The sequence below is a fragment of the Rhinoderma darwinii genome, chromosome 2 (genome assembly GCF_050947455.1).
Source record: "Rhinoderma darwinii isolate aRhiDar2 chromosome 2, aRhiDar2.hap1, whole genome shotgun sequence".
Taxonomy (NCBI): Eukaryota; Metazoa; Chordata; class Amphibia; order Anura; family Rhinodermatidae; genus Rhinoderma; species Rhinoderma darwinii.
In genome coordinates, this window is record NC_134688.1 from 439,041,537 (window position 1) to 439,064,558 (window position 23,022).

A 23,022-nucleotide genomic window follows, 5' to 3' on the forward strand; every position below is an offset into this window, starting at 1 on the left:
GTAGGTATCCTCCAAGGGAACCTATTTCAATACAGTACTGCATCTGTACCTGACAGTGGTGGAGATGGCTAATCTTTACATGAGAAGCACTAATATCTTCTACTCTGTAGAATATACCGTTCTCATGGTCAATTAAACACATAATACAAATTATTTCTAAACTTTTTATGTTAAAGGAACAGAATATTTCAAGTGAAGTAACAGGTTAAAAAGAAGCAGTTGCTAGTATTCAGATATGTGTACTTTAAAGGCAGGGCATGTGAGTGCTATGGTGTCAGTCATGGGATCTGTACTGCTTCCCCTGCTTGCCTCTGTCCTAGCTTCTCCTGGCAGCCACCACTAGGTGGAGCTCACTGCATAAGGAGATCCCTTCCTGTTCAATACAGGCTGTATAAATCCATATGTAGTTAGCTCCCTCTTGTGGCATCTCCATGCAGCCAATATAATGTTATTTATCAATAATAATAGGTAGATGTGCTGCCGACTACCAATCACGTTTGCTCGTTCATTGGCTGATCTTTGCCCTGTTTTCAAAGGGCAATGATCGGAAACGAGCGCTCGTACATGCGATAGCTCAACTGTTCAATGGCCCGTGATGCTAGACAAAAAAACCTAACAACAGCTTTACTTTGTTTTATAGCTACAGCACGCCCCACAAAAGGTTGAAAACAAATTTTTGGTGGCGATTATTATACCTCCCTGTATTGGATGTACCTTTAGTGTTTTGAAAAAAAAGAATTTTAAAACTTGGGAACCTACCTTGTAGAAACCTAGAATAGTGATTTCACTGTATTTTCTTGCAGCCAATGAGATAAAACCAATGTTGAATATCTGAGCATTCTTTGATATCCTACAATGGTGCATGCAGCAATTTGCTTATAACCTATTGCTGAGAAGATATTTAAATATTTCATAGCAAATGGAAATTTTGCTCAGGGCATTTAAAGCCTAGTAAATAGCATGTAAAATATAAAATTAAGTACATTGTCATGGGACTAAGGTATGATTAGAGGACAATAAGGGCATTTGGTTAGCCAGTCCTTGAGCATGTCATACAATATCATAGCAGGGAATGTGCCATATAATAGATATAACTATAATGTAGTATGGTAATTATAGTGGTGAGTTCAATTTAAAAGCACTTTCCAGTGAAAGAAAGTGAAATGTTTAGTTAAGCAGACTCCAGATTATTTATTGGGTTTAAAAAAAATAATATTGAGAATCATTACTTATAGCATAATTGTATTTTAGATGGAAATTAATTATCATGATATATATTACTTATGGATATACAAATTAACTACACATAATTAAAATCTCTCACACTGGGTTCGCCTAATGAGCCACTAATTCATTGATTAAGACAATGTTAATTCTCCCTATTTTCTCTAAATGAATAACTCCAAAACTGTAGAAAGAACATTAATTTTCTCAAGTCTCGCTGTCAGTTCAAGCAAATGAAAAAGTTCTTTTTTGTAATACACTGTTACAAATTTACACTTTGAGCCCTTCACAAAAATCCAACAAGATGTAGCTATGGTGTTCTAGCCTAAAGGGGTTGCCCAGGTTGGGGGTTGTTTTTTATATTGAAGAACTTTCCATATGATAGGTTATCAGTATATGATCGGTGGGGGTCCGACAACCGGACCTCGCACCGATCAGCTGCTCCGGCTGCCTCCGGGCACCATACAGTGGGCCAGTGCCGGAAGCAGACGGCTCCGACCACTGTATAGCGGCCGAGCTGCAGTACTGTAGCTCTACTCCTATTCAAGTGAATAGGAGCAGAGCTGCCGTAATCCCGCAGAGCCGATATACAGTTCTGCATAGCTTTCTGTGACCGGAAGCAGCAGTAGCAAGTGATCAGTAAGGGGTCCGGGTGTTGGACCCTCATAGATTATATGCTGATGACCTAACCTGTGCATATGTCATCAGTATAAAAAACGGTCCCGAACCTGGACAACACTTTTAAAGGTGTTTTTTTTTTTTTTTACTGTAATATTGATGGCCTATCTGTAGAATAAACTATCAATATCTGATTTGTGGGGGTCCAAAACTGCACGATTTCCCTAATCAGCTGCTTGAAGGGGCCGTGGTTATCCAGTGAGCGTCCCCTTCATTGTTTATTCAGGCACCTCGCCATTCATTTGGTTGTGGCTGTGTCTGGTATTGCAGCTCATTTCCATTCAGTTTTCATGCAGTTTTTTGAGCCAAACATACAGTGGGGGTGAAAACAGAATAGAGTAGAACATGTCTGTACTTTACACTTTTCCTTCTTTCTGAATCCACTCCTGACTATGGCTCAATAAAAAACTGCAAGTGTGACTCCAGCCTAAGGGGTATTCCATCGATCTTTATTTCTCATTGCTTATATACCACCAGCATACTCCGTAACACTGTAAATTTTCATTTCTCACATATATTCCTTTCCCCAATCTAACTCCTTATGGACACATTCAGTATTGGGTTCAAGAACCAGACACATTTTTTAGTTTTTTCACCTCTTGATTCTGGATTGTATAACTTTTTATACATTATACGTTTTATTTTGCATAGACGCAGATGAATAAGGCATTGTTTCTTTGTGGGACAAGTTGTACTTTTTATTCATACTATTTTTGGGTATGAATACAAAATAAATATTCTGCAATTTTTTTGTACCCCGTTTATCATTGACCTAAGTGACGGGAGACTCGGCTTCAAGTTGCGTCTCTGGTTCTGGGAACATTTCCTCTAACTGGTTTCTTTAAAAAAATAAATAAAAAAAAATGCAGCCTAGACTTTAATGTACTGCACCTGTAACTATTTACCTATAGTAAATACAGATTACTACTGCGGCAAATTGTCCCTATTTTATTACCGTCAATTCAAATAAAAAATGTAGACAGCATTTATGTTTTCATGTAGAAAGTTCGTGAATTTTATTCTGGTCATTTAGCCTTTCTCCAGCAGCCAGAATAAAATTCACAAACTTTCTGCAGGGAGACGTGAGTTCTGTCTACATTTTCTCTTTTTATTCGGGTGCTCGTTGGAGAGTGCCCCCCCGAAGACTTGCTCTTTTGCTTTGGCCACTATTTTGCCTATTTTTTGTGACAAGGACATTTTTTATAGTGTAGGAATCATCAGTATTGCTAAAGGGGCTAGCGATAGGATCTGACCTAAATGTTTGATCTGTAAAAGTCTGACTCCCACAATACAGAGAACACTCACTCAGCGGTTTACATATCACCCATAGACTATAATGAAGACTACCTATGTCCATCCACTTACTTTTCCAAATGGAGGACGTGTGACATTAAATGTAACATACAGCCCATGGTTGGAGTCAAGGGCCCATCTGGGGCCCCTATAATGTGGGAGGCTGACCACCACTACATTAACTACTACAATGTTATTTAAATTAAATAAATTATTTAATAGCATTTTTATAGCTGTGCCACTATTTCACATTGGAAAGTCTCAAATGATACTTAAAATACATATATAATCAAAACTAATGAGGTGCTGAAAATTTCACTCTCTTTCAATATAGACTTTTTTCTTCATTACTAACAATTAATTGGCAAATGAACAAATGAACGCTCTGCGGTCTTGTCTCTGTACATAGACGTTGACACTTAAAACATTGAATCAATTAACAGTATAATTAGTTATTTAAATTAGTAACATAACTTAGTCAATGTATAAATTAATGTTGTACTACAGGAGTTAGTCTTTATTGTACGCTGATGATATATTCAGAATATGCCCTCATCCTGAAAATAGCGGTGAGACCGGTGCACCTCTGACTAAATACAAAAAAACCTTGCTTACTCCTGTATTTACTTGCTACAACAGCATAGTCAGACATTTTACAGGTGTGAAGCTGTTACCACGCTGCATACAGTCTCTCATCCTCCACATTTGGTAGTCTATGTTTCTTCTATAGTAACTCCCCTGTATCTAGATGTCATAGGTTAAGGAACCTGGGCCCCAATGCAAAATCCGTAACGGTCCCCACCTACCATGTTCCATTTATAAAACTGGTATCTTCTTATGTGGCAAAGGATACTTTGTGCCCCCTCAGGCACCAGGTCCGAGGTGTGTCTGCTACCTCTGCACCCCCTATATCTATTCCCCCTGCCTGTACCTCATTTGTCTTCTTGTATTTGGGGAAGGCATGTCTACACAGACAGAAGGATATCAATGTTTATTTTGCAGTTATTTCTCATGTACTTGTAATTTTTTACAATATTTTTCATATCCATCTATCAGGCATATTGATCTTATTTATTGTGCTGCACATTAGTCTTTAGAATAAGGACACCTAAGCCTCTAAAGCCGGATTCACATAAGCATAATACAGGTAAATTTTTGCCAAACCATGGGTCTAATGGCCCGGACTAACAGCATCATAAAGATTTATTTCACATTGAACAGTCAAAACTAGCAGAGGTCAGGGCAGGCGGCAGACGTTCACTCACGGTAAGACGAGCCGAGGTCAAGGCAGGCAGAGTCTGTTCATAACGAAAGATGGGCAGAAGGTCAGGGTAAGCGTCAGACAAGGCCGGCCTTAGGAGTGTGTGACCTGTACCTTTGCACAGGGCGCATCACTCCAGCAGGTGGAAGGGGGCGCTGCACTGGCTCCCTTCCCCTGCTTGTTTCAGAAGCGCTCGGGCCCGGCGACTCAGCAGTCGCCTTTCCGCCCAGGCGCTTTTTCACTCAGTAGCGTCGCTACCGCTGTAGCAGCCATAGCAGCTGCTTGTGGCGACACCGGGCATGAGGGCGCCCGCTGTGGCTGCTACAGCCGTAGCGACGGCACTATAGCAGCAGGGAGGTATCTCCCTGCTCTGCTATCTACTACCGCCACTGTAGCTCCCTGAAGTAGCGGAATCCCTGTGTGGCCAGGGATTCCGCTCCTGGAGCGCTCCGCTTGATGTCTCTGTCCATATATACTGTGGATAGGGGGCTGTGCGGCGCTATCTACAAGGGGGAATTGTGGCGCTATCTACAAGGGGGCTGTGTGGCACTTCCTACAAGGGGCTGTGCGGCACTATCTACAAGGGGCTGTGTTGACCTACCTACAAGGGGTTGTGTGGCACTACCTACAAGGGGTTGTGTGGCACTACCTACAAGGGGCTGTGTGGCACTACCTACAAGGGGCTGTGTGGCACTATCTACAGGGGGAATCTGTGAGTGGTGGGCTGATGGTCATTTTACTGTGAGTGGCGGGCTGATGGTCATTTTACTGTGAGTGGGGGGCTGATGGCCATTTTACTGTGAGTGGTGGGCTGATGGTCATTTTACTGTGAGTGGCGGGCTGATGGTCATTTTACTGTGAGTGGCAGGCTGATGGTCATATTACTGTGAGTGGGGGAATGATGGTTATTTTACTGTGAGTGGCGGGCTGATGGTCATTTTACTGTGAGTGGGGGGCTGATGGTCATATTACTGTGAGTGTGGGAATGATGGTTATTTTACTGTGAGTGGGGGGCTGATGGTCATTTTACTGTGAGGGGTGGGCTGATGGTTATTTTACTGTGAGTGGTGGGCTGATGGTCATTTTACTGTGAGTGGCGGGCTGATGGTTATTTTACTGTGAGTGGCGGGCTGATGGTCATTTTACTGTGAGTGAGCGGCTGATTGTAATTTTACGGTGAGTGGGGGGCTGATTGTCATTTTACGGTGAATGGGGGGCTGATGGTCTTCAAGTGGTTTCCATCTCTGACCTCATTTTACTGTGAGTGGCGGGCTAATGGTAATTTTACTGTGAGTGGGCGGCTGATGGTTATTTTACTGTGAGTGGTGGGCTGATGGTCATTTTACTGTGAGTGGGGGCTGATGGTCATTCTACTGAGAGTGAGGGGCTGATTGTAATTTTACGGTGAGTGGGGGGCTGATTGTCATTTTACGGTGAGTGGGGGGCTGATGGTCTTCAAGTGGTTTCCATCTCTGACCTCCAATTGAAATTAATAGGAGGCAGTAAATACCTGCGTCGCCCATTTGGTGCTTTTTTGCCTGTGTCTTTTGCATTCACTTCAACGGCTTAAGAAAAAATGCAAAAAAAAAAAAGGTCAAACAGCGCTGTCAATTCCCGAAGGAATGTTAAGGCATATTTTTTTTGCCTTACAAAAAACGCTGTGTGAACATACCCTACGAGTGTAGTACTTGTTTTTAGCAGTTTTTTGTCTTTATCGAAAAAAAATTTGGTAGGGGTGCCATGAGGAAATATTATTTTTCCAGTGCTGCCTCGATCCTGAAAAGGTTGGGAAACTCTGTACTAGGCTACAAGATCATGCCGGCTTACGCAAGGATCCCGTTGTGGAGCAGCTCAGCTTGTGGGAACGGTGCCTAGACGAGTACATTTTTTGTTTTATTTTGGGGGCACTGTCTACAAAGGGGAGGTGGGGGGGCTGTATGGCACTGTCTACAAGGTGGAGGTGGGGGACTGTATGGCACTGTCTACAAGGGGGAGGTGGGGGGGCTGTATGGCACTGTCTACAAGGGGGAGGTGGGGGACTGTATGGCACTGTCTACAAGGGGGAGGTGGGGGACTTTATGGAACTGTCTACAAGGGGGAGGTGGGGGGGCTGTATGGTACGATCTACAAGGAGGAGGTGGGGATTATGGCACTGTCTACAGGGAGGCTGTATGGCAAAATCTACAGGGGACACTATACTGTGGGGGCCACTAAGTGGACATTATACTGTGTAGGGGTACTACAGGTGGCATAATATTGTGGGCACAATTAGAGGTCAAAATACTGTGTCCTTGAAGGGGTTGTAATATATTATAAAATATTATTATTATTATACTGTATGGGGGCACTAAAGGGGCATTATACTTTTTTTTTATTGGGCATTTTTTTTTAATGATGGAGTGGGGCGCCGAAAGATCATTTTGCACGGGGCGCCATCTATCCTAAGGCCGGCCCTGGCGTCAGACAAGACGTGGTCAAGGTTAGGTTAGAGTCAGCAATGGTAATCCTAAACGCAATCCAACAGGGAAACTAAAAACAAACTAACTAACCTCATTGCTCAGGTCCAGAGTAAAGGGGGAGGGTACATTTTGTATCCAGGAAAGCTGGGTGGATTGGCTCATGCTGGTCCTTTAAGACCGTAAGAATCAGCGTACGCAGTCAGCGTGTCAGAAAGAAGAGCTGAAGGAGAGCAGCAGCAGCGAGAAAACCGCAAGCAGTGTGGCCCAGGGGAACCAGAAAACTCTGGGGACAGGTAAGTATGCTGTGGTGGGAGCAGGAGGCAGCGGCCGAGGATGTGGCCTTATCAGTAGGGAAGTAATTGACCAGACTTTATTATACACCAGACGTTCTAGATGTTTAGAAGCAAAGGGAAGGTTAGAAACAGGGCGATAAGTTAAAATAATGCACATTTATTTCAAAGGGCAGAGGGGACAAGCTGCTGTCAAACACTTTCGTCAGTGGCCTATTTCTTGGCACAAGGAAGGATAGCTTGTCCAAATCCTACATGCCAGATACTTGGGGGACAGTCGAGGTGCTCACATACAGATTCGACAATGTTTATCGAGTGTGCATGGGCAGCTAAAGGACATATCCATTTTTTTACATTATAACCAGCATGGCTACTACAGTAGCTACCTCAGGACAGCGGCATTGCCACTTCATTCTAGCAATTGACGCTGGTCACAAATCGGTTAGAGCCCCGCCGAACAGACACTGGTGACATATCCTAGCGTCATGAGGGTTGTCTCATGACAGACACGGGTGGCGTATCCTGATGATACCACTAATATATGTCATTAGACAACACTTTTAATACAGGAATCAGTAACAAGATTTTTTAAAGAGATTAATAGAATAACTGTGGTAAATATATATTTTATAGGAAGGAATAGTGTAGAGAAACACTGGGCTATTCTTTCCTATTCCTAGCAAGTATGAACGAGGCCTAAGCCTATACTGTAACTTAAATCATGCGTTCTCTGGTACAGGAGGCTAATGTGAGAATCTGTAAAATTTGGATATGTATTTTTATTTTTTTGAAAATTATATTGAGAATATCTCCAGTTGAATAAGCATCAAGTAAGAGTTTTTATTTGCCCATTATAGTGCCCATTATTTATGAATTAAAGGATGTGCTATTTATACCATTAATTTCTATAGAACTTAAAGAGGACCTGTCATATCTTCTGACATGTCTCTTATAGCAAATAATTGTATTCCACATAAAATAACAATTTGGAACACATTTTCTTAGAACTCTACGTTGTGCTATTCCTCTGTTATTCCTCCTAGCAATGTATGAATAAATGGACAACTGGGGGGTACAAGTTGGAGGCGTGTCCCTACACATACTGGCAACATCCAATCAGTGCTGACAGAGTGAGACTGTGCAGGAACTCACCCCTTTTAACAAGGAAAATGATAACACCCAGTTGTCAATTTATTTATACATGTCTAGGATGAAAAACAGAAGAGTGGCACCTCGCAAAGTTCTAAGAAAATATGTTTTAGAATTGTTTTTTCATGGGGAATACAAGTATTTACTAAAATTCAGGAGAGGTGACAAGTCTTCTTTAAAGGGGTTCTTCCAACCACTTTCCTTGCTCTTCCCTTTGTTTCTCCTGGCCACAGTGGTGACATTCCAACAGTAGCATTACCAGAAGATTAACCGTGGCGGTAATCTGAGGTGACGTCGCACCAGTGCGCATGGAGGAGCAACAGGAGTGGTGTGGGATGCGCGAGGCAAACAGCGGAATCGATAAGTATATTGCACAGTCAATAATTTTTTAAGCCTATTTGCATGGATTTTTAATATCTGGAAATGCTTACAAATAATAATGTCAAAGGAAAACTTTATGGCTATGTAATTTTATATTAGTATATATCTATACATAATAATCCTTCTATATAATTTCATTTCAAGCTTTGTTACATTCTATGAAAACACAAACCAAACTATAGGCAATACTGTATATAATACATATGCTATGCCGTGCACAGACTATCATCTTGCTGGGTCAGTAATTTCTGTTGGGTTTTTAAGCCATGGGAATTGACTTGATTCTGGCTCATATTTCTTATAACCGTATTTTGTAAAGTCTTTCCCCCCGCTGTGCCAATAATACACTAATGGGAAATGTCTCGTAATCTAAACATGGCAAAATGTGTCTGTCTATTACTATTTTCAGGATTTTCTTTACAGACTGTTTAACTCACAGCCATTTCCAAAAAATAAAGTCTCATTCTCATGCTGCTCACAATTTAGCACTCACCAAGACCAATGAAGTGCTAACAATTTCATTCTGTTTCAACACATGCTTTTTTCATTCACTACCCAAAAAATTAGCCTGCAAATGGTATGCCGGCATTGTATTATCCCCTGTGCTATAGAGACATCATGGCAGGGAGCTGGTGCTTAAGACGCTGATCCTGATTCAATGAGCTGATAAACAGCCATATCCCTTAGTGCGATATCATGGGACACAAAGCTTCTAATAGCTGTTTCACAGTTTATTGAATACAACCCATTTCATTTATTGCCGGCGGTGCTGCTAGTCTTTGAATTAGTGGATAGTTTCAAGGTGGATCATGCAGTTGTTTTACAAGTAATACACGAATATATGAAATATAGAACGTTTTTTATTTTGCGGAAACAACATTACCTTTGTCACACATTATTATAGATGCCTATACTGCCAGTCGCTTTCCCCATATGCAATTCTACCCTGTTACTGTACTGTATAGGGATAACTACAAAGTGATTCCTTCTTAAGACACCCCATTTAAAGGGGTATTCCCACAATTAGCATTTATCACCTATCCACAGGATTGGTGATAAGTGTATGTTCGCTGGGGGCCCCACCACTGGGACCCCCCTCCTTGAACTCTAGAACGGGGGTCCCGACCCCCATTCCTCCTCACTGCAGAGGATTTTAAATAAAGCTGTGGTCGCATGCCGCTTTATTCGATTTCTATAGAGCCAAGAGAAACAGACGACCGATAAATTTTAATTGTGCAAAAACAACCTTAAGGCTCTGTTCACATGACATTACAGCTCTGTATTGGAGGTATATGTTAGAAGGATCTCCTGACAGAGGCTGGGACATATCCCAATGTATGGGCATACAGGGGCGTAGGTTACTAATAGTATCCCATTGTAAAAAAACGTACACCATGCAGTATACATTTGTTTTACTGTATCCATCTGTATAGAATAGTGTATTCTACTACACTATTCTATACAGCAAAATCAAGGTATGCTAATGCATACCGGCCAGGCATATGCCAAAAGGACACTCTATTGGCATATACCAGGTGAATAGGGTTCTATAGATACATTTGGCATATGTACGTGGTATGTAGCTTTTCTGGCGCATATGCCATAGGTCTGTAAAGTGATGTGAACACTGAGTTCTAGTTTTCTTCCAGGGGCAACATCAGCATAAGAACAGTTTATGAGCTTAATGGAATGGTTTTTCATGGCTGAGCACCAGCTTAGATCACCGTGTGCAATACCAAGCATCAGCTGGAATCATGTGAACCACATTATCATTGGACTCAGTGGAAACAGTGTCGACCTAAGGTTCCTCCAGAGGAAATGATTCTGAGGGGCCATTGTCAATCTATACAGAACATGTGCATATCCATCTTTGCATTTTCAACTTTGCTGTTATAATTGTTCACACAGGTCATAAATAATAATAATAATAATAATAATAATAGTCTAATAAGTTTGTTCTGAATAAACCCATAAAAAATAGTCCTTAGCGGCAAGTGATTGGCTCTAAAACAGCTTCAAATCAGGTCATCTTCTGCTCGACCTTTGGGGCTCTGTTATTGTTGGGGCTCTTTACTGTGTCAAAACTTGTACCCACCAGAGGATCCTCTGGTGGGCAATCTGACTAATGATTCAACATTTAGAGGATGCCAGGAGATCACTGTAATGGTGCAGTGGCAACTGTAAATCCTAAAGGCTATGTACACTTTGGCAACCAAAGCTCCAATGCTTCTAAAGTTGAAAAGAAAATTAAGCAACTTTGCACATATAGTAGGTTGGTGAGAGGAGGGGGACAAATGGGAGGTTTATTTCTAGTCTGTAGCCATGAAGACAAATAGGTCTGCATATGAGCTGTATACACAAAGTGTTACATTTTGTAATCACGATTAGTTGGAAAGTTGCTACATTTTTCACTTTGTTTTTGATGCATTGAAGCACTAAAAATGGTTTGAAAAGTGCCTACACATACAAAGACATGCAAGGATATTGTTTACTTATAACTTTGTGGCAATAACTTGGGGAAGGCACTTTCATTGCTGCTTTTTTTTGCTATGCTTTTCCTGACGTGATAATTGTGGGCTTTTTTTAATTGCACAATTATCTCCTTGTGTGAACCCCGGCCTCAACTGACTTGGAAATGTCCTTATTTTCGACAATTTCCACATGCTGTGGATTTGAACTTTCTTTTGTATACTGTAAACTTATAAGTATATTGTTTTTATTTGATCTTTTTGGAAGATATGTAAATATCCATTCCATAAAGAATACAATAGAATCTTTTGCATCTACAGTATATAAATGAGCAGAGTGCTTTACCGCTGAAGCAAATGAGAATGAGAAGCAATACATATTTATGGAGATGAAATTTGCATCTCTACATACGGTGCACATATGGTTAGAAATTTCTAGCTGTGATTCTCTGCATGTCGTTGTGTTTTATTGTACCTGTCCCTTGATAACAGTCAGAGAACAGAACCATTACAGGAAATGCCACACATCTGGTAATTAGGAAAGTTTTCAATTTAAAATTTCATTTTAAATTGTCTCTCCCCCCCCCCATCATCTTTGTCTTTAGTGCACAGAATATTTGTGATTGCAAATCAATTAAAAGGATGCATCAAATCAGCAAATTTTCATCTAATCAAATCACTGGAAAATCGTTCTGCAAGACATCTTAGATAAATCTTGACACAGACAAAGACACGGGTACATCGGAGACAGAAGAGCGCTTTAAGTCTCTGAGGTGATTATGACTCTCACAGTGAGGATCATTATAATAAAATACAGGGTACGTAACCCAGTTATTCTTTAAACTCACTGGTTCATAAAATATGAACCTCCACTTGTCACAGATTTTATGTTTCATGCATATGTTAATTAAATTGTCACTATAATAAGTGTAATTGTTCCGCAATGTAAATTGTACTTTGTGATTTGTTGACTTGATTTCTGTTTTTACAGTTCAACATTAATAATTCATGATATATTTATGAACTTGTAGTTCTTTGAAAAATATCTAATGTACCTACACATAATTATAAAATGTCAGAATAGAATTTTGCATCTCAGTATATAAAAATTATTTACTTAAAAATGAAACCTTATACGGATTTATGTGACCAATTCTTCGTAACCCCAGTTTATTTATATTTGTCATTAACACATTTTTCTGAAAACTAATTATCAGAGGAATTGCAAGACATATTGTACAATAGAAAAATCAACTTTCATTTCCTAGAAAATATTAAAAGAATCACCCACAAGCCCTTAAAGGGTTGTTTCACTAAGACAAACAATTTCCATGTGCCATCTACATATAAGCCAGAGCGGAGAGCCACTAAGAATTGGCGTCACTAGGGGCAGGCACAACAACAATGTGCAAGGACAGTATATGGAGCCTTTGCTTATCAACTGGCTAGGTAACCTGTGAGTGAAGGTAAATCAGAAGATTACTGCAACTCGCTCAGCAATGTCAGTGTTTCACTATTGGGAAAAAGTCACAAAGCACTTTGCAATCACTGCAAAAAATCTGACCATTACGATATGGAACCTAAATTTGATGGGAGTGGGATGCTGGTCATAGACCACGAGTAATTGTGAGCAGTAATTATCATAGTCCTACAGCTGCACTAGTTGCACATATGATATGTGTGTCCCTGAGCGTTTCCAGCTCTGGCGGACTTGGGCAGTCCATGTGTTACATTTGAATGGCTGCCATGCAATACTACAATCGGCAATTGTAGTGTTGGGACTGATCAAATGCTGAATTTTCTTTAGTTTTAATTAAACTTTTTGGAACCTAATTTTGGTTGTGGGATTTGCTGCATTAGGGCTTAACAATTGTGTAATCTTGAGCTTTACCTACAAAAGTAGCACTTAAAATGATCAGTTTTTAGTAAGAAGATAGTAGCAATATATTGGTCTATTCTTTTCAAAGGAAAAGGTGATGACTCCTCAACCATAGCATAAATTAGTGATTTTGTAGCATAAATTGATTTTCTCCAGTTAGGGCTCAGGCACATGGCTGTACTATGTGTCAAGTTCTGAAAGCAGGTTTGCAGTCCAGTGGCTGAAACAATCTTGAAGGCTGGATTTATTAAAATGTAACTAAACTTACAAACTTCCGACATGTCATAGTGACAGGTCAGAAGTTTTGATTGGTGGGGGTCTGAGAACTGAGACTCCTACCGATCGCTAGAACGAAATGAACTCGGAAAGCCTATGTAACGGTTTACGGGCCCATAGACTTTCCATTGAGTCCATGCACCGTTACATCGGCTTTCCAAGAAAAGCAGATCAGAAACCAAGTGGTTCAGCGCTCACCTGAGCGGTGGGGGTCCCAGTGCTCAGACCCCCACCGATCAAAACTTCCGACATGTCACTATGACATGTCAGAAGTTTGTTGAAAGTTTAGGTACCCTTTAAGCAAGAGTAGTTAAGTAACAGTCCTGGTTCGGTATTCAGAAACGTGGTAAAAAAAACAATCCAAGTTCGATACACAGATAAGCGGCAACAGTTTGTAGCATGAGGCAGAGACATGGTCAGAAGCAGTCCAAGTTCGGCAGAGTAAAGCCTTAAGGCAGCAAAGCAGCAATGAGCTAGACTAAAGGCAGACATCTCGATAATCTGGCGAAGAGGACGTGCAAAGGGCAAAGTTTCTATAAGGGGTCAGAGAGTTTCGCTAATGAGACCTGATTGTTTATTAGCAGACCTTGGTGAAACTGGACACTGACACTGAAAAAAGAGCTGTACAATATCCCAGATAGCTCAGTGAGCAATGCTGCTATCTGGAACAGGAGAGTCCCTGGGATCAAATCATGATATCACAGCTCTGTACAACCCTCATGTTGTAAGGAGTCATAATACAGCATCCATTCAATTTCATAGCATTGTTTCTAGGGGAGGTTAGCTATAACAGAGCATTTAACAATGGTATATATAGGCTGTGCATCCCCATACTAAGGAGCCATATTGCTTCCATGTGCTGCCATACAGGCTTTGTTTGCATGGGGCCTAAATGGTATGGAGATCTGTTCACAAATAGGATTAGCAATTAATCTTTTTTTTTTTAAATCACATGCCACGCGATTACACATGGTTTACAATGACACCATTGTGCACGTTTTTTTATCCACTTGGACATAGAGCCAAGTTTCCTTTTTTTCATTTTAGTTTTTCCATTGTCAACTTCCTAGAGCCATAACCAAGAGCACCATTAATGTACCATATAATTTACTGAGAGACTGAAAAGAAAATTCTTTGTGGGGTGAAATAGCAAGAACACAGGGATTCTTCCATTGTTTTTTTGGGTTTAACTATATTCTGTGGGTCAATACAATTACAACTATACCAAATTGATATAGTTATACTATGTTTTACTACTTTTTACAAGGAAAAACTATTTGTTAATAAAGACCTCCAGTGGAAATACAACTTTCCATGTCTTCATTCCCCACCTGACTGTATACCACACTCTACACTTCTTTTATGTATACTGGACTTACTATTTAAAATGCTTGTCTGTGCTTTAAAAAAAGCCTCCATCTTGATTCTTAGATTTCCCCAGCTTTCTCTTGCTCTCTGCTTTGCTATCAATCCAATGATGCTTTCGCACAGCATCACATGACCAGCTAAAGACCATACCATTTCTGCATGCTGGGGGACACTGTGAATTTAAATCTCTCCATGTTCTTCTAAATAAGCGGAGAAACCATAAGTATACAGACAGGGAGGCTGCACTATATTCTTCTTCATTATACCTGTGTGACAGGAACATGTCTAAGTGTCAGTGGTAGCTGATGATAGAAGTTTTTGTCGCCCCTGTGCAGAACTAGTGTGGTACAGGAACTTCTGAAGCCTGTGATAAGTGACACAAAGATCTGATTTTTTTTTTCAAATGGTGTTCACTCGGCAGGTTAAATAAAGTTACATGAAACCACTTCTGTCTTTTATGGATTCAGCGATACCAATTATGTTTACTTTTTCTTATTGCTTACATAATTTTTTGTGAGAAATAGGTTTCTTTAGAGTTTTAAATTTTTAAAAACGTTTTACCTTTTTTTGTAGTCCTCCTAAGTAACTTAACCCCTTCCCGACATTTGTTGTAAGTATATGTCATGGAAAGCCAGTGCTTCCCGCGAAATGTCGTATACTTACGACAAACGGGAAAATGGTTATAGTAAAAAATAATAACTTTTTGAAATAAAGATGGCTGCTGTTCATAACAGCAGGCCATTTGTACACGACGCCCATTGGCGATCGCTGCCATTGGCCGGTCAATTCAGACCGACCAATTGCGGCCATTTGCGGCTTTAGGATATGTGCACAAACCAAAAACGTCTGAAAATACAGAGCTGTTTTCAAGGGAATACAGCTTCTGATTTTAAGGCGTTTTTTTTAGCAATTCGTGTTTTTCACTACGTTTTATACGGCAGTTTTTGGAGTCAATGAAAAACAGCTCAAGAACAGAACGCCATTTTCCCAATGAAATGAATGGGAAATGTTTGAGGTGTTCTGCCTCCGATTTCTCGGCCGTTTACAGTCTGAAAAACTGCAGAAATTAAGTCGTGTGAACATACCCTTAGCCAATTACTGTGCCACAAGGCACAGTGATAACGTGGTGATTGGTGCTGTCTAGGACAGCACCAATCCCTACCATGTACCTTGTAGAAAATGGCGGTGATGCCACCCCCCCGATCACTACGGTTGCTCGGTCTGCTCCGACCGACCAATCGCAGCAATGACAGGTGTTTGAAACACCCTCCACCAGCCCTGTCCACCTCATTCCGGTTAGGAACGATGAGCAGAGCTGGTGTGACCGTCTGTGAGCCATACTTACCGGTTCTGAGTCCTTCTGTGCTGCGATTCTGCTGAGATTTCATCTGTCTGCTTCCTGCTGCTGTGTGATCACACTGAGTGGTCATCATCATTATCTGTGCTACTGCTGATTTATTTTTTTTGTCCCTAAATTTCTTATCCCTGCCCCCTCCTCTTCCCCTTTTTATGTCCTGCGGCCACTCAGTGCGGATCAGTGACCGCCATCACTGATCGCCCTGTGCGCTCTATTTTTGGCACAGGACTTTTTTTTTCTGTTTTCTGCACCTTCGCCCTGTGTGCGCCCTGCGGCCACTGAGTGCTAATCAGTGACCGCCATCACTGATCTGTGGTAATTTTTTTGATGCAGTTTTTTTTTTGTCTTTTTGTATACGCACCATTTCAGTTTGCGCATCCTACGGCCGCTGAGCACCGATCAGTGACCACCATTACGGATCAGCATCTGTGCTTAATTTTTGGCGCAGGTTTTTTATTTTTTGGCCTTTTTTTACTGCACCATCTTTTTGTGTGCACCCTGCAGCCACTGAGTGCGGAGTCTATAATCAGCATCAGTGGTAATTTGTTGACGTAGGTTTTGTTTTGGGCCTTTTTTTTATGAAACTGGAAAAAAGATAGTAACATTAGGGCGTTAGTGTAGCGGACGTTTACTGACATCCGTTTCATAAAAAAATATATATATAGCAGAAGTTTTAGCTATAGATTTTTTCTACAGATGTAGTGTAAATTTACAGCGTTATAGTTAGCGGGGGTTTTTTTAACTGAAGTTCATTCACTAGCGTAGCGACAGTTTTAGGGTAAATTTACAGCGTTATAGTTAGCGTCAGTTAGTTACTTTGAGGGGTGCAGTTTTTTAAATGGGGTGATGCATTGGGGTCTCTAATATATAAGGCTCTCAAAGCCACTTCACAACTGAACTGGAACCTATAAAAATAGCCTTTTGATTTTTTCTTGAAAATGTGAGAAATTGCTGCTAAAGTCCTAAGCCTTGTAACGTCCTAGAAAAATAAAAGGATGTTCAAAAAATGATGCCAATCTAAAGTAGACATATGGGGATGTTAATTAGTGACAATTTTGTGTGGTATAACTGCCTGTTTTACAAGCAGATACATTTAAATTGAGAAAAATTATAATTTTTGTAATTTTTCGCAAAATTTTGGTGTTTTTCACAATTAAATACTGAATGTATCGAGCAAATTTTGCCAGTAACATAAAGTCCAATGTGTCACGAGAAAAGAATCTCAGAATTGCTTGGATAGGTAAAAGCATTCCGAAGTTATTACAACATAAATTGAGACATGCCAGATTTGAAAAATGAGGCTCTGTCAGGAAGGTCAAAAGTGGCCAAAGAAGGAGGGGGTTAAAGGGTATTCCAAACTTAGAAAAACCATCTGAATAGAACGCTAAAAGAATTCAAACTTATTCCAAACTTAGACATTTATGGCATAGCCACAGGATATGCCATAAATGTCTGATAGATAAGGGTCCCAGCTCTGGGACACACCTAAATTGAGAACAGGGGTCACTCAACCCCCGTTCTGCCCGCAGTAGTGGCTGCTGGCCGCAGATTCTAGGCAAGGGCTAGTGGAGGGAGGGATGTGAATGTGCGTGCCCTTCTTCTTTCTATTCAATAGAAGTTACGGAACACAACCGAGCATTACTCGTTCGTCTATTTCCGTAGCTACCATTGAACAGAATCACCGTCAGGAATTTGCGGCTACAGCTGCTGCACCAGATGAAACATCGGTCGAGTGACCCCTGTTCTCGATATAGGTGCGGGTCATTTGGATATGCCATTGCTTCCTAAGTTGGGCATACCCCTTTGCACATGCGCTTTTCGATCACTCATGCAATACACTGCAATACTTATGTATTGCATTGTGTTGCCTTTATCTGTGCTTGGGCAAGGCTTAATAATAGATCATAGAAAGCAGTCCTGGTGGCCTTCAATAGATTAACACCCAGTATTTTCATTACGGGGGGACCGATCAGGGGACAGAGGGAGCCCCCTTCCTATGTCTAACCGCTCAAATGCTGCGGTTGCTATTGACCTTGGCATCTGAGGGGTTTAACGGCCGGCATGGGTTTTATCCCGATCCTAGCCATTGCAGGTGAGTGCCAGTTGTTTGAAACAGCACATGCCACTTATGGTGTGGGCTCAGCTCCTAAGCCTGAGCCATATTGTCATGGCATACATCCAACGTAATAGTACATTGCTAATCACACCACTAAAAATCACCCAAGTACCTTAAGTCTTAGGGTATGTTCACACGCTTAACAAAAAACGTCTGAAAATACGGAGCTGTTTTCAAGGGAAAACAGCTCCTGATTTTCAGCCATTTTTTGAGCAACTCGCGTTTTTCGCTGCGTTTTTGCTTTGTTTTTTTACAGCCGTTTTTGGAGCTGTTTTCAATAGAGTCCTGTACTTCTTTTGACGAGCCGTCATTTTACGCGCCGTCTTTTGACAGCGACGTGTAAAATAAAGGCTCGTGGGAACAGGACATCGTAAAACCCATTGAAAGCAATGGGCAGATATTTGTAGGCGTAATAGGGGCGTTTCTTCAGGCGTATTTCGAGGCGTAAAACGCCCAAATTACGTCTGAAAATAGGCCGTGTGAACATACCCTTAGGGTTCCTGTACTAGCAGCGGTAGTTTGCCACACGGTCAAAAAACATATATGTCATTTTTCTATGTACTTTTCAGCTACAAAATTTTTTTTAACAGGTGAAACGCCTGTAAAAACTATACGGCCACAAACCATAGCGAAAAACTTGCCTAATTGCAGTAAATCCGAGTAATATTGCCAGTTGTACAGGGGATGGTAATTGGCTCATTGCTGCCTGCCTATGTGATTCTCTTGTTTTGCCTTATTTCCTCTTGTCCCTCCTTCACAGATAGCACCTTGCACCTCTCTATCATCATTTTCGTTGACTATAATGATCATATTTTCAGTGAGATGAGTGTAGAGGCTGTTTGCACCTTTGAACAATTAATGGACTTTGAAAGATTGTTCACTTTATTGTAGGGATCGTAATTGAATTCATTTTCAGATAGCTCTGAGCAGTAGTAAACCAAATTAAATACCAGATGTTGACTCTAGAGGAGGTGGAATTAGATTAATTAGTGAAGCCTAAAGTGTGGATTAAAGTACGAGAAGCAGAAAAGCATCTGTCTTTGTAGAATTCATCATATCTCTAACTTTCTTCAGGCTGTTTCTAAAAGACTAAATGCATATGCAAACTACAGAAGGCTCTACGACATCAATATTATGTGCCCAAAGATTTAATCTACAAAAATCTGATGATTTTACTAAATAAACACAGTAACTTTTCATAAAACTTATTGCATTATTGGAAGGAAAATATTTGGTGGCTGCGGACATAAACCACAGTACATCAGTTGTGACCAACACTGGGAACCAGACTGTAAAGCCCTTAAAGTGTTACTTCCGTTTTTTTATTTTTATTTTATAATAAAAATTGATATAATTTTCTAATAATATACTAATAATCCTTCACGGTTTTCAAGATCTCTGCTTGTAGTCATTGAATGGGAACTTTAATTGTTCACTTTCAGGGAGTGAAATGTGTGCTGATTATTTTATGATCACACAGGTACATGGCTCGTTACAGTGTGGGTTACATAGTTACATAGTATTGTTGAAAAAAAGACACATGTCCATCAAGTTCAACCAAGGGATGGGAAAAGGGAAGGGAAAAATTTCTACACATTGACATAGGACCTGAGATTTTTTCGTTCTAGGAAACTATCTAAGCCTTGTTTAACCCCTTAAGGACGCAGCCTAGCTTTGGCCTTAAAGAGGCTCTGTCACCAGATTTTGCAACCCCTATCTGCTATTGCAACAGATAGGCGCTGCAATGTAGATTACAGTAACGTTTTTATTTTTAAAAAACGAGCATTTTTGGCCAAGTTATGACCATTTTTGTAGTTATGCAAATGAGGCTTGTAAAAGTCCAAGTGGGTGTGTTTAAAAGTAAAATTCAAAGTGGGCGTGTATTATGTGCGTACATCGGGGCGTTTTTAAATACTTTTACTAGCTGGGCGCTCTGAAGAGAAGTATCATCCACTTCTCTTCAGAACGCCCAGCTTCTGACAGTGCAGATCTGTGACGTCACTCACAGGTCCTGCATCGTGTCGGCCACATCGGCACCAGAGGCTACAGTTGATTCTGCAGCAGCATCAGTGTTTGATCGACTTACCTGCAAACGCTGATGCTGCTGCAGAATCAACTGTAGCCTCTGGTGCCGATGTGGCCGACACGATGCAGGACCTGTGAGTGACGTCACAGATCTGCACTGTCAGAAGCTGGGCGTTCTGAAGAGAAGTGGATGATACTTCTCTTCAGAGCGCCCAGCTAGTAAAAGTATTAAAAACGCCCCGATGTACGCACATAATACACGCCCAGTTGGACTTTTACTTTTAAGCACACCCACTTGGACTTTTGCAAGCCTCATTTGCATAACTACAAAAATGGTCATAACTTGGCCAAAAATGCTAGTTTTTTAAAAATAAAAACGTTACTGTAATCTACATTGCAGCGCCTATCTGCTGCAATAGCAGATAGGGGTTGCAAAATCTGGTGACAGAGCCTCTTTAAGGCTCAGAGCCCATTTTTCAAATCTGACATATTTCACTTTATGTGGTAATAACGTCGGAATGCTTAAACCTACCCAAGCGATTCTGAGATTGTTTTCTCGTGACACATTGGGCTTCATGTTCGTGGTAAAATTTGGTCGATATATTCAGTGTTTATTGGTGAAAAATTGCAAAATTTAGAGAAAATGTTGAAAAAATTGCATTTTTCAGAATTTAAATGCATCTGCTTGTAAAACAGACGGTTATACCACCCAAAATAGTTACTAGTTCACATTTCCCATATGTCTACTTTAGATTGGCATCGTTTTTTGAACATTCTTTTATTTTTCTTGGACGTTACAAGGCTTAGAACATAAACAGCAATTTCTCATATTTTTAAGAAAATTTCAAAAGCCTTTTTTTTAAGGTACCTCTTGAGTTCTGAAGTGGCTTTGTGGGGCCTATGTATTAGAAACCCTGATAAATCACCCCATTTTAAAAACTAGACCCCTCAAAGTATTCAAAACAGCATTTAGAAAGTTTTTTAACCCTTCAGGCATTTCACAGGAATTAAAGCAAAGTGGAGGTGAAATTTGCAAATTTCATTTTTCTTGCTGAATTTCATAGTTACATAGTTACATAGTTACATAGTTAGTACGGCTGAAAAAAGACACATGTCCATCAAGTTCAACCAAGGGACGGGAAAAGGGAAGGAAAAATTTCTACACATAGGAGCTAATATTTTTTTGTTCTAGGAAATTATCTAACCCTTTTTTAAAGCCATCTACTGTCCCTGCTGTGACCAGCTCCTGCGGTAGGCTATTCCATAGATTCACAGTTCTCACTGTAAAGAAGCCTTGTCGCCTCTGCAGCTTGAACCTTTTTTTCTCCAGACGGAGGGAGTGCCCCCTTGTTTTTTGAGGGGGTTTTACAAGGAACAGGATTTCACCATATTTTTTTTATGTGCCATTAATATATTTATATAAGTTAATCATGTCCCCCCTTAGTCGTCTTTTTTCAAGGCTAAATAGGTTTAATTCTTTCAATCTTTCCTCATAACTTAAATTCTCCATGCCCCTAATTAGCTTCGTTGCTCTTCTTTGTATTTTTTCCAACTCCAGGGCATCCTTTCTATGAACTGGAGCCCAGAACTGAACTGCATATTCTAGATGAGGCCTCACTAATGCTTTGTAAAGTGGTAATATTACATCCCTGTCCCGTGAGTCCATGCCTCTTTTAATACACGACAATATCCTGCTGGCCTTTGAAGCAGCTGATTGACACTGCATGCTGTTATTAAGTTTATGATTTACAAGTACACCCAGATCCTTCTCAACAAGTGAATCTGCCAGTGTTGCTCCCCCTAGGACATATGATGCATGCAGGTTGTTGGTACCCAGATGCATAACTTTACATTTATCTACATTAAACTTCATCTGCCAAGTGGACGCCCAAACACTTAGTTTGTTTAAATCTGCCTGCAATTCATGAACATCTTCCATAGACTGAACTATATTACATAGCTTGGTGTCATCTGCAAAAATAGAAATAGTGCTATTAATCCCATCTTCTATATCATTAATAAATAAGTTGAATAATAGTGGTCCCAGCACTGAACCCTGGGGTACACCACTTATAACTGGGGACCATTCAGAGTAGGAATCATTGACCACAACTCTCTGGATACGGTCCTTGAGCCAATTCTCAATCCAATTACAAACTATATTTTCTAAACCTATAGTCCTTAATTTACCCATTAGGCGTCTATGGGGGACAGTGTCAAATGCCTTTGCAAAGTCCAAAAACACTAAATCCACAGCGGCCCCTCTGTCTAGACTTCTGCTCACCTCTTCATAAAAACAGATTAGGTTAGTTTGACAACTTCTGTCCTTAGTAAAATCGTGCTGGCTGTCACTTATAATACTATTTATTGTCACATAATCCTGTATATAGTCCCTCAATAGCCCCTCAAACATTTTCCCCACGATGGATGTTAAGCTTACTTGTCTATAATTACCCGGGGAAGACCTAGAGCCCTTTTTGAAAATCGGCACCACATTTGCACTGCGCCAGTCCCTTGGCACTATACCAGTCACTAGAGATTCTCTGAATATTATGAAAAGGGGGACAGAAATAACTGAACTAAGCTCTTTAAGAATTCTAGGGTGTAACCCATCTGGTCCTGGGGCCTTGTGCACATTTATTTTATTTAATTTAGCTTGGACCATATCTACATTCATCCAATTCAGTATATCAACTGATATATTAACAGCACTGGCACCGGCTACATCAGCTGCTCTTTCTTCTGTTGTATATACAGAGCTAAAGAACCCATTTAGTAACTCTGCCTTCTCTTGATCC

The 23,022-nt window shown here is 40.5% G+C and overlaps 1 long non-coding RNA gene across 1 annotated transcript in view; it reads left to right on the top strand.

Annotated features, from left to right (window-relative positions):
• LOC142741535 (uncharacterized) overlaps positions 1-23,022 on the top strand; it is an 80,117-nt gene that overhangs the window by 32,110 nt on the left and 24,985 nt on the right. The window contains exons 2-3 of the long non-coding RNA XR_012881175.1: positions 8,588-8,718; positions 11,809-12,021. This is a non-coding gene — a long non-coding RNA (uncharacterized LOC142741535). The remainder of the gene's footprint in view (positions 1-8,587; positions 8,719-11,808; positions 12,022-23,022) is intronic.